Genomic DNA, 10,187 nt, shown 5'->3' on the forward strand with positions numbered 1-10,187 from the left:
GAGCCATATCGGGTTCGGGTCGTTTCTGGTGGAGACGCAGGATTTGGATTCGCGCGGATAGACTGCTGTCCACGTGGAGGTGGTGGCTGCGGTCCATGCCGCAAAACTAGAGAAAGAAAAGACGGTGGCTTTTGCCTTTGCCTACTAAAGAACTATAAGTCGGTGGGCACAACGGAGAAATTGTTTACGTTGTTGAGTAAGAAAATTCACAATAAACTTTATGGTGTGTTTGGATTTCAATGGGGTTAAGGGAAGTTAAGAGAAACTAGGTGAGAGAAGGGAAGAGAAGAGAAGTAAGTTCCCTTCCCCTTGATTACACCCTAATTTGGGGGATAACAAATTTTATACTATTAAGTAGGGCTGAGCATGGTTCGGTCCAAACCGAAAAAACCGACCGAACCGGCCCGAAAAAATCGGTTTTATGAGTGGTGTGGTTCGGGTCGGTTTGAAAACTTTTTAACCCGAACAGACCCGAACCGACCGAATATAGTGCAATACTATCCATTCTGATCTCAAACCCTACCCGACTCGTCCCAAAAGAGTCAAAGACTCAAACCCTAAACTCATTTTCTGAATCATTATGGGTTGAAAACAATATCATTATATCAGTGTTTAATGCTTCATAATCTCCTACTTTGTTGATATCTTTTTTTCTTTAACACAGTTTGTTGTTTGATAAGAAGTTTGATGAAGTTAGAACCGATCAAACCGAACCGAACCGCACCGAACCGATTTGCAACAGTTCGGTTCGGTTTTGATTTATAAGCGGTTCGGTTCGGTTGTTCAAAATTTGGTAAAAACCGAACCGAACCGACCGTTGCACACCCCTACTATTAAGGGGTGAACCAAGGCGAACTAGGGTGAATAACTTCACCTCCTAAATGTTCCCAAACAAGATGAATGGTTCCTCTAACTTTCCTTCTCCCTTATTCCCCTTAATCCAAACAAGAGGTTAATGGAAAATTGAGGGGTTGATTGAGAGTACGCATATGAGGAGGGGGTCAGTGATGATATTTTTCACTGGCCCCCTTGCGCTATCAGAACACACTATATGATATGAAAATCCCCCGTTGTTGATGGAGGTTCACATGGTTGGGTGTTTTAATAGGATTCTTAGTCGTCGATAGAGATTCAAAGAGCGAATCCTAAAAAAAACTTTTTTTCGATGACATACGTATGTTCACTGAAATATGAAAATATAATGGATTTGAATTTTCTTTATTATTAGATTAGAATTCTTCCATGATGGATATTTTCTGCCTATAATTAGAATATTCATCAAGTTAAATCTATCTAAAATTAGAGAATTCTAATTCTAATTAAATATTTAGTAATCTTAATCAAATTATAGTTATCCATAACTAAACAAAAAAAATCAAATTATCATATTTTTAATTTTCTTTAATTATCCATAATCAATGAATCTAATATTCACATTTTTTTAATTCTCTTTTCTTTTATATAAAAAGAAGGGATTAATATGGTTTTGCTATTAGCCTTATATTTAAAAAATTGTCACCTGGATCTTCTTACTTTTTTCAAAAGATAGATTTCACTAAATCTTCAACGAGACGACAAATTTTCTAAAATCCCAGACAAGTTTCAGAATTTTAGAAAATCATCAAAATATTTTTATTTTTTTACACTTAACCCCATAAGGACATTACCCCATAATTTTACACTAATGAAGTTAAATGTGACAAATTTAGTTAAAGTCAATGTCCTAAAAATGGTATAGAACTTATGCAAGTGGAAAATATTCCTTATGCTTCAGCAAATGCAAGTGTACAATATGCACAAACTTGCACATGACCTAATATTAGCTTTGTAGTTGAAAGTCTACAAGTATGAGTGTTTATATGGTTGGTCTTCAAACTAAAAAAGATTAGTGTTTTTACACTAGTCAATCCATATTCATCTTTTCAAGTCTCGTACGTGTTGTTAGGTCTCATGTTTATGAGCCTACTATCTAATCTAGTTTTGATGATTAACAAACAATTCCTAACAATGTTTGTCGAGTGTTTATATTTGATTGTTAGGTATCCTACACAAAGATCCTATGATGGAGGTTGGATGGCATTGAGCGCAAATAACGATATCTTGGAGGATGGAGGATATAGGAACGAAGCTATGCATTCAAGTCAACACATCATCAAGTTTCATTCCCGCTACCAAGATCGAGCTTCAACGAGAGATCATTAGCTTGGGTATATTTTTAGTTTAGGAGTTTATTTTATGTGTTATGCTTAAAGCTCAAATATATACACATACATGTTTCAATTTTTATTGTCGTTTTTGGATTATAGACTTAACGACATGTTTGTATATCTTTTCATAAAGTTTATTAATCCATTTAAAAGGAGTTTCAAACTTGATTGAAATTATTTTGTCAAAATCTAGTGTTTTGAGATTTTGTATTTTGACCGATTTTGTAAAATAATGAGTTTTCACAAACGAAAAATGATATTTAAAAAATTTATTTTGTAACATGTTTATTTTCATGTTTATAAACATTTCCCAGAATTTTACTATTTATGGAATTTATTTGTTATTTTTATATGTATTTCAAAAATTAGATTTTCAACTTATAAACCTGTGTCTGGAAGTATCAGCTTTCGGTCGACCGGGTCTTACCCGTCGGTAGACCGGCCAGAAGAATGTTTTCAGCATCTGAGTTCTCAGGGTTTTTCGGCCAAGCGACACACTTGTATTAGTCGACCGATGTATACCCACCGATCGACCGATAAAAGTTTATCAGTCGACCGAATGAGCTCGAGTTTTTCAAGTCTGCCAACGGTCATCTAGTTGATCGACCGACCATAGTCTATCGGTCGATTGGAGATACTGTAACAGCTAGTTTCTTTTTTTGCTGAAATTCCGGGATTTTGTGATTTGTTTGGGATTTGGGCTATTGTTTGGGATTCCTATATATATCTACAGCCCTCTTCATTTTAGTAACTAAGGAAGCAAGAAAAAAAATTAAAACAAGTTTCATAAGTTTTGTTTAAGGGTTTTAAAGAAAAATCAAGTGTAGTTTCTTTGTGTGAAGAGATTTTCACAAGAGAAGAATTGCTACAACGTATTTGGGGATCTCTACCTCAAATTTCTACTTCTCTTGTTTATCGGAGAAGTTTTCTAAACTCCTTTCTTCTAGCAAATTATTATTATCGTTTTTCATATATTCTTGCTAGATTAATTTGAGTTTGATTTTATTTATACTCATTGTTTACACACACACCCATTGAGCTTAAGTATTTTCACATATAGTATAATTATTGGGTTGTGGGGTTGTAACATTGAGAGTGAGCTTAATTGAGTTCTCATCTTTGTATTAGAGAACAAATATAGTATTTACGCTTTCACTGTTGAGAACACGTTGTAATACACAAGGATACCAAGAGAAGTGGTTGGTGAGAGACGAGATCAATTCCAAGAGGAATGACGTTGATAGTAAAGCCTAGTGAGAGATGGTAAATCCAAGCACTTGAGGAAGATGACACGGGCTAGGCCAACACTTAGAGGGTGTATTGTGTGATTGCAATAGTATGAGTTATAAAGTTTATCGGTGAGCGCTGAAAACCGATTGTGTAAATATTTGAGTTGATAGTGGAGATTCTTCTCGAGGATGAGGAGCATAGACGTATGTCAACGGTGACTGAACTCCGTGATTATATTGTGTGTTTGCGTTTGTTTTTGGCATACTCTTTTATTTGGCTCTTATTGCTCATATCTTATACTCATTGTTTATATCACCTTTGTTTAATTACGCATCCTTGCAAATAACTTGTTGGATAACATATTTGCTTGGGTAAATTGTTAATAAGTTTTAATTTGGCATTGTAATCGGATTAGATTAGCAAATACCCTATTCATCCCCTCTAGGGTACTTTCACGTGTCTCTCTACTTTCCATGTCTGAGACTTTCCATGTCCGATTCTCGTATGATACCAAACACACTTAAATACATAGACTAGTTTTGCTTATCTCGGATAGTGGATACCAAGTACTTTGTCCAAATACCCATAGTAAATCATTCTTTTAGCTTGAAGGGCCACATTCTACTATTCTGGGTGGTCCAAGATTCTTCTCTCCCCTTGATTTCAAATTTGTGACCGCTTACACCAAATCCTTTGTAGTATGCAACCTTCAAGTTTGGATACCGAGCTAGACATCTCAAATCCTCATATAATGTTAATTCTATGTTTGGATCTTGGACCTGAGAAAATGGTTTGTGCAATAATTATATAAAGATACAAGTATAGATTAAGACAATGACAAAGAAATATGAGATAAGAAAATCTTACATAATTTTTGAACCAGACACAAAAATTTTCTTGATGATGCTTCTCCAGAAGTTCATCACTCCAATTGCGATGCTCTTCACGTAATTCATCCTTATGAATTCTATTCTCAACATGAATTGTTAACATTAACATTATATTGTTTTCTATTGTTTCATACATACATACATATAATAGTAAATGCAAAACAGACTTCCCTCTAACTTCTTCAAGGCATACGCTATTGAGGAGAATAAATTGATGCATTTGATTGATAAATGTGATTCCCATTGTCGTGTAAGTTGGTTTGCCATGTGTTCCATCATGAATATGCACAGGTCTATTGAGCTTCGTCTCTATGTTTTCATCCAAATAACGAGGAAAAAATGTTGTTACCTCCTCTAGGAGATAACCTTCCATTATAGAACCCTCTAACCGATTTCTATTTCGAATATAATTTTTTAGAGTGAGAAGGCACCTACAAAAACTTACATTAGATTACGACATAAAAGCATACAAAATAGAAAAGTTATATTAGTTGCGTAAAAAAAACATAATTCTATAGGATACATCCATCAATATTGTACATGTCCAGTATGCCTCACTTTGGTTGCGAGATGAACAGGCAGGTGTATGATAATATCAAAGAATGATGACGGAAAAATCCGCTCAAGCTTGCACTATAAAGGGAATTGTTTTTTTATAGCTTCTCCAACTCCTTGTCCTCGATGGTTTTAGCACACAATTCCCTAAAGAAGCTGCAAAGTTCATTAATCACTAAACCAACAAATTTAGTAAGGGAAGCCCTGACGGATAGTAAGAGAAGGTGTTCCATAATAACTTGGTGATCATGACTCTTCAACCCATCGATCTTGCCTTTTACAATCTTTATCTTCTTATTAAATGATCCTGAAAACCCTGTAGGAACCTTCAGCTCATGCAACACCTTCAGAAATATTTTCTTTTCTAGTATTGACATATGATAAATGGCATTGTGGAGTACAAATTTATCTGGTTTACTTGATTAAGGTATATGATGTAAGTCTTTTCTAATGTTTAAGTGTTGTAGATCACTCCGAGCTTGTAGGTTATCTTTCGATTGTTCATCTTTACAAAGGAGCAAGTTAAGTATGTGATCAGATACTCCCTTCTCAATGTGCATGACATCCAAATTGTGACACATTATATTTGTCTCCCAATACGATAGTTCAAAGAAAATACTTTCTTGTTCCATCATTGTGGCTTTTCTTGTCTTTACTTTACTTTTCCAAAAGTCATGTTTTCATAATCATTCCATTGAGCAAGTATGTTCTCTCCAGATAAGGGGGTTGGAGCCTTTTGGTGCTCTGTAGTACCATCAAAGTGAACATCATCATCCATATAGGGATGATCTTCTTTCAACATGCGTCGATGACCGTAATAACATATCTTTTTGCTAAAGGGCAACCATGCCGAAGTTGTATCAACATGGCAATAAGGAAATGCTTTATAACCATGGGTCGAATATCCTGATACCATTCCTGTTTGTTAGAAATTTGCAGTAAAAAGACAATAAAAGAAAAATTGACTTGTATTTCTCTCAAAATCAATTACAATTTGGATTCCGATTACAAAAGAGAGGAGAATAAATTTGATTCTCCCCTTTGTTTAAAACTGGGTTCTTCTTGGTAGCGATGGAGTGCCTCCTTCGATTGCTTGTATCGAACTTGCTCTCCGTTGACGATCCGACCGTCCTATCTCACAGGAATAATTGACTTGTGTGATGAATTCGGTTTAGAACTCTTAACAAGTTTAATGAACTCAGAACGAGTTGAAAACTCTGAAGAGAGTTGTTGAGAACCGAATAACTGGTTTGATGTAATTAACTTGCGTTGCAAGCTTAATTACCAATTCTTAAATAACAAAGTTGTTAGAACCGAAGATTCGGTTAATAGCCAAGTTGATTTGCCGCTGATGAAGGGATCCCCTTGGATTTGATGGACTAACTACTAGGTAGTTTGTTGATCTTCAGAGAGATCTCCTCCTCCGTGCGGTTAAGCTGCCAAGATTTGTTAACCTTATGCGATTTTGATGCCAGCACCCGTCAACCGCTTACTCAGTTGAGTAAGTCGGTTATTTATAGGGGGATTAGGGGTGTAACTAACCCCTAAATCCGCTCCTAAGTGGGCGAAAATCCCTCAGAACGTGGGATAACGGTTTTGAGGCTGTTCGGCTTGTGTTTGAACAAGTTAAAATGCCCCAGTTGGCGTTCTGGGTCTTAACTCTGCGTCCAAGGCTTGAGACGCAGAGTTAAATCTCTGTTAGAGATTTGAGACGCACAGGCCGCTCGTGTGTCGAGTTCTCAACTCTACATCCTGGATTTGGGACGCAGTGTTGAGTGTTTGCCGAAGAACGCACAGTTCGTGCGTTTTGTGTTTTAACTCTGTGTTGCAGAGTTGGACGTCTGTTGGAGAACGTACAGTTCGTCTGCGTTTTGAATTTGGGAAACGCAGATGTGGACCTTGTGTTTTGAATTTGAGAAATGCATAAGTGAGTTCTACGTTTGAGAGAGGTTGTTGACTTGTAACCTCGTCCATAATAACACTGCAAAGGCTACTGCTTATTGATTTTTGCCTGTTATAGGATATGAGAGTCGTCAGATTGTAACTCTCACTGTTGATTGTGAATGTCACTGAATAGAGTTTTCGTCAGCTATCGGAAGCGTCGTTGAATTATAACTCTTCTCGATCTGTGTGAAAAGTCTCCTATTTGCAACCTTCGTTTGTCGGCACGAAAGCTATTTGATTGTAGCTTTCATTGTTGAAACTTGACGGGAATCAATCATCCATAGTGATTTTTAGACAAATATTTGCCCACAGCTCTCTACCAAGCAACTCACCAGCTAAGTCCAACCTTTTATTTCTGAAATCATTACACTGCTCATCAACATCTCTAATAGTTGCTAATATAATATTAGTCATGCTGTTGTCGCAGCCATCAAGATCAATCATCTCAGCGATGAGGTCGTGTTCGTAGCGGTTGTAGAGTTGCGGATGTAGTGATTAGAAAGTCGTCTGATTGTAACTTCCATTGTCGGGGCTTGATGGGGATCAACTATCTATTGTGATTTTTAGACAGCCTACAGAACCCTTGATAGCTGGCATCAGTCTCTCTTTATTTATTTGGAACCATGTCTTGGTTTTAAACATAGAGGGATCCATTTAGTTGAGTTAGCACGCACAGGTAGATTTCATGTGTCATAGAATGGAAACGTAGAGTTGAATCCTGCGTTCAGAAGTTCAAACAATGCAGACGCACATGTAGATTTCTTTGTGCTAAAACATTAAAACGCAGGGTTGAACTCTGCGTTCGGAAGTTCAAGCAACGCAGACGCACATGCCACGTTTGGCGGGATTCTGGGCCTAGAATCTCGCCTCGATTTGACAGCTCATAGCTATCTATAAATAGACCGCTAAGGGTCAAATCAAAAGTCATCCGACTTTTTGCCTCTTCTTTTTCGAAAGATTTTTAATGAAGACTCTTCGTTTTTTAACTCCGGTGAACCCTGTTCATCTTCTCCGATCCTCATCCTCCATGGGTTCGAAAAAGAAGGCCGTTTCTCGTCCAAGATCCTCCGCTGCAGCAGCACCGCCGTCTCAGGCTCCCTGTTCATCTTCTCCGATCCTCATCCTCCATGGGTTCGAAAAAGAAGGCCGTTTCTCGTCCAAGATCCTCCGCTGCAGCAGCACCGCCGTCTCAGGCTCCCCTCGTCGGTGGTAAGTGTCGCCCCTTATTGCCGTCAAACTTGCTTCGGCGAGTTTTCTGGAAACCCTAGATGGCTTCTTGCAAACGAGGAAGATGACTCGTTTTGACATTGTAACGCAGAGTTGAGACTCTGCGTTTTGAATTCGAAACGTTAGGGCCTGACCCCTACGTTTATGAAATTTTAACACTGGGTCTGAACTGTGCGTTCGAAAGCTTAATGCAGAGTTCAACCTCTGCGCTGATGAAATTTAAACGCCAGGTCTAAACTATGCGTTCAAAATCTTAATGCAGAGTTCGACCTCTGCGTTGATGAAATTTAAACGCCAGGTCTGAACTGTGCGTTCAAAAGCTTAATGCAGAGTTCGACCTCTGCGTTGATGAAATTTAAACGCCAGGTCTGAACTGTGCGTTCAAAAGCTTAATGCAGAGTTCGACCTCTGCGTTGATGAAATTTAAACGCCAGATCTAAACTGTGCGTTCGAAAGCTTAAGGCAGAGTTTGACCTTGGCGTTGATGAGATTTAAACGCCAGATCTGAACTGTGCGTTCGAAAGCTTAATGCAGAGTTCGACCTCTGCGTTAATGAAATTTAAATGCCAGATCTGAACTGTGCGTTCGAAAGCTTAACGCAGAGTTCGACCAGTTTTGAACTGTGCGTAGGGTAAGGATATTGGATAACGTTCCCTTCGTTTGACTGATTGAATATTATTTTTTTTCCTTTGCAGTGCCTTACACCCGTGAACCTCTCAATCTTCGTCACCACTTTGGGCGTGAGGGCGGCGTGGATTTTAATATGCAATTCAATCTGTGTTAAGAACTCCCGATATTTCAGGACTCCGACAAGGATCGTGTCGCCCTGATCTCGAATCCAAGTCCAGCTGTACTTAGGGTTTTAGTCACGGACGCTAAGTTTGAGACTGAGTCCCGCAAGAAGCTCACCAAACCAGCTTTTTTATTTGGGGATCGTGTCACCATCTCAAAAGAGATCGTGCATGGCGGCCATTACAAGTGGCTAAGGCAAGTCGGAGATCGTTGCCTCTTCCTCCCTGACATGCACATGATGTTTCCTATCTCTTATTACCAATGTGCTTCTGTTCCCCGCCACAAGGATTGGGATTTGGTGAGAGAGCAAGATGGGGTAGCTGTTGGGGTTCTGACTCACAAGGGCGTACATACCGTTGGTTATAATCGACAAGTGTCGGCCTTAGAACCCTGCTTATTCTCGCGGGGATATCCTTTAGGAGAAACGACTAGCACAGCTAACACCTTCATGCGAAGATTTTTGGCCGCCAAAGGAGAATTCCCTTCTTCAGTATTTAGAGCTCCTGGATGGGTACATTCTGCTAAGGCAGGATGGTGGGCACGAATGACAGAATTCGTGTTGGCAGAATTAAAGGGGCCATTAGCTCAATCTGGGCTTGGTTGCCCTATTATGGCTACTAAATGTGGTATCGCTCTTAGCCCTTATAACTTCTTTGTCATTCTAGAGCGGTACAATCCGGAGACTTGTACATTTTTCACGCCGGAAGGAGAACTAGGGTTTGCCCTGCATGAACTGTTCGATGTCTCGGGTCTTCCTTTTGGAGACTTACCCTATGAAGAGTTTATTCCCGGATCAAGTGAGCTGAAGATTTTGAAGGAGACGAACCCCGATTTATGGTTATATATGATCATTATCATAAGAATGCCAGCGTTCATATCCATTGGAAATATATCTATATTGATAGTTTGCAGCTAATTAGTTATTGATCATAACTGACTACCATAAGCTGGCTCTACAGGGAGCAACAATTTGTTAACATCGCAATAGTTAACGTTAGTTTCCCTACTATATAGGTTGGTATAAACAATTTTTACTGAACTTTTTTTTACTTTAATCACAATTTTATAAATGTGAAACATGCCTAGTGCATCAAATATTTTTTCCTAATTAAACTAGTTTTATGATGACTACTATTCGTCAATTGTACAAAACTAGCGTGCACACTTGGATACGTAGCTCTGGGCCACACATGCACTTTAAATGTGAGATATGAGTGCAAATATATCCACTCGGGGGATCATTCAAAACACTGAAGTACGTGTTGTTATCCTCTTTGTTTTGATGATGTTTAACAAATAATTTATAACTAATGTTGTTTGTCTAGTGTTTGTATTTTCGTAT

The sequence above is a fragment of the Asparagus officinalis genome, chromosome 3, assembly GCF_001876935.1.
Source record: "Asparagus officinalis chromosome 3, Aspof.V1, whole genome shotgun sequence".
NCBI classification, from domain to species: domain Eukaryota; kingdom Viridiplantae; phylum Streptophyta; class Magnoliopsida; order Asparagales; family Asparagaceae; genus Asparagus; species Asparagus officinalis.